The sequence below is a fragment of the Acomys minous genome, assembly GCF_964271855.1.
Source record: "Acomys minous genome assembly, chromosome: 7".
Classification (NCBI taxonomy): Eukaryota; Metazoa; Chordata; class Mammalia; order Rodentia; family Muridae; genus Acomys; species Acomys minous.
In genome coordinates, this window is record NC_140488.1 from 31,005,508 (window position 1) to 31,008,636 (window position 3,129).

Genomic DNA, 3,129 nt, shown 5'->3' on the forward strand with positions numbered 1-3,129 from the left:
TCTGTGTGTTTATCTTCTTTTTTCATTTTATATGCTAGCTATTAATCCTGTCTGACAAATTGATGGCAAAGATTTTTTTCCATTCCGTAGGCAATTTCTTCACCTTGCTGGAGTTTTCTTTGCTATGAAGACAACATTTTAATTCCACGAAACTCATTTTGTTAATTCCTGGCTTTATTACCTATGCTATTGAAGCCCTTTCCAGAAAGCCCTTGCCTAAGCATATATCTTGAAATGTTTTACCTGGGTTTTGACTCTAGCACTTTTAAGGTTCAGGTCTTCTATTATAGACTTGATCCATTTTGAACTGATTTTTGTGCAGGTTGAAAGATATGGATCAAGTTTCATTCTTCTATATGTCACTATCCATTTCTCTTAGCATTGTTGGTTGAAAAATACTAGCCGGGCGTGGTGGTGCACGCCGTTGATCCCAGCACTGGGGAGACAGAAGCAGGCAGATTGATGTGAGTTCGAGGCCAGCCTGGTCTACAAAGTGAGTCCAGGACAGCCAAAGCTACACAGTGAAACCCTGTCTAGAAAAACAACAAGAACAACAACAAAACCAAAACCAAACCAAACAACAACAACAACAACAACAACAAAAACAAAACAAAATTTAAAAAAAGAGAGAAAGAAAAGTCTTGGGCTGGAGAGATGGCTCAAAGGTTAAGAGCACTGGCTGCTCTTCCAGAGGTCCTGAGTTCAATTCCCAGGAAACACATGGTGGCTCACCACCATCTATAATGTGATCTAATACCCTCTTCTGGCCTGAAGGTGTTCATGCAGGCAGAACATTGTATACACGATAAATAAATAAATTTTAAAAAAGAAAAGAAAAGAAAAGTCTTATATTTTTCTGATGTATGTTGGTATTTATGTGCTTATATATTTATGTATTATGTATGTATGTATGCAGTATATATGCTATAGGATCTGTCTGTCTGGCCTTGCGCTTCTTATATGGCTGGCCTTGGATTTGTGATCCTCCTGCCTCTACCTCACAGATGCTGAAGTCACAGATATATGCCACCTTAACAGGTTCAAGTGTATGCTTTTGACACACCTGTTGAAAATCCAGTGTTATAGCTATGTGGGTTATTTTCAGGTCTCTATCCATCGACCTACACATCTGTTTTTGTGACAGTGACATAGTCTTTGTTAGTGTAGCTGTGTAACATAGTTGGAGATTAGGCATTCTGTTCTCTCCAACATTACTTTTTTCTGCTAAGGATTGCTTTGATATTGAGGGTCTTTTGTGCTTTCATATAAATTTTAAGACTTTTTTGTTCTCTGAAGAATTTTGTTGGAAGTTTGATGGGAATTTTGTTGAATCTATAGACTATCACAATATAGCCATCTTTATAGTATTAATTCTGCCAATCCATAAACATAGGTCTTTTCAGCTTCCACTGTCTTCTTCTATTTCTTTCTCCCAAGTCTTTCAAAAATGTTAATTTATTTTTATGTATACAGATGTTTTACTTGCATGTATGTCTGTATAATGTATGTATGCCTTGTGTCTGTGTGGGACAGTGTTGGATCTCCTGGAATTGGAGTCACAGTTACGAGCTGCCATTTGGGCACATCCAGCCCCCTTTCTCCTGTGTCTTTTTGTTGTTGTTGTTGTTTTGTATTTTGTTTTTTCGAGACAGGGTTTCTGTGTGTTATCTTGGTTGTCCTGGACTCGCTTTGTAGACTGGACTGGCCTCGAACTCACAGCCTCTGCCTCCTGAGTGCTGGGATTAAAGGTGTGCACCACTATGCCTGGCTCCTGTGTCTTAAAGTTTTCATTGTAGATGTCTTTTATCTCTATAATGTGGGTCATGTTTGTGTACTTTGTGTGTGTTTAGATTTTATTTATTTATATGTGTGAATGTTTTTTGTCTTGCTTATGTCTGGCCATTATGTGCATGTAGTGCCTGCAGAATCCAGAAGTGGGCAGCAGATATCCTAGACAGTTGTGAGCTGCCATATGGGTAGTGGGAACCAAACCTGTGAACTTCTTAACTGCTGAGCTATCTCTCCATCCCATGTATGATGTATTTTTTTTAAATTTATGGACAGTATTTCCCCCTGAGTTGTTGATTGTTTGAGGCTGAGTCTCATGTAGCTCAGGCTATCCTCAAACTTGCTATGTTGTGGAGGATTGCCTTGGAATCCAGATCTGCTGTGATCACAGGCATGAACCTCTATATCCAATCTTTTTTTTCTGATTTCTTTTTTGGCAAGTTTAGAGCGGGTCTATAGAAAGGCTATGGATTTTTTGTATGTTGATATTGTATCCTAATTTATTGAAAGTAAGTATGAGGTGCAGATTTTCTGTAGAATCTTTACTCTGTTACAAGTATAGAATCGCCGGGCGTGGTGGTGCACGCCTTTAATCCCAGCACTCTGGAAGCAGAGGCAAGTGGATCACTGTGAGTTCAAGGCCAGCCTGGTCTACAAAGTAAGTTCCAGGACAGCCAACAAAACAAGTATAGAATCATGTTTGCAACTAGTGATTATTGTTTTTTTTTTTCTCCTTTCCTATTTGTACCCTTCTCTTTCTGTTTTCCCTGTCTTATTACTCTAGTTGACATTTCACACAAAGTATTGAAAAGGAAACTGGAAGCCGGGTGTGGTGCTGCATGCCTTTAATCCCAGCACTTGCAGGGGCAGAGGCAGAAGCAGGCAGCCAGCCTGGTCTACAAAGCAAATAAATTCAGGACAGCCAAGGCTACACACAGAAACCCTGTCTTGAAAAACAACAAGAAAGAAAGAGAGAGAGAGAGAAAGAAAGAAAGGAAAGGAGAGGAAAGGCAATTGGTCAACCTTGCCTCTTTCCTAATTTTAGAGTGCATGCTTTAGTTTTTCCCATTTAGTATAGTGTTGGCTATAGGCTTGCCATATATAACCTTCATCATATTGACATATGCTCTTTACATTCCTAGTTCCTTCTAGGCTTTTACCAGGAAGGAAGGAGTGTTAACTTTGTCACAGACTTTTTTTTAAATCTTGATTTCTAACCTTAAGTCTATTTTTTTTTCAAGACAGGGTTTCTCTGTGTATCCCTGGCTGTCCTGGACTCCCTTTGTAGTCCAGGCTGGCCTCAAGCTCACAGCAATCCTCCTGTCTCTGCCTTCCAAGTGC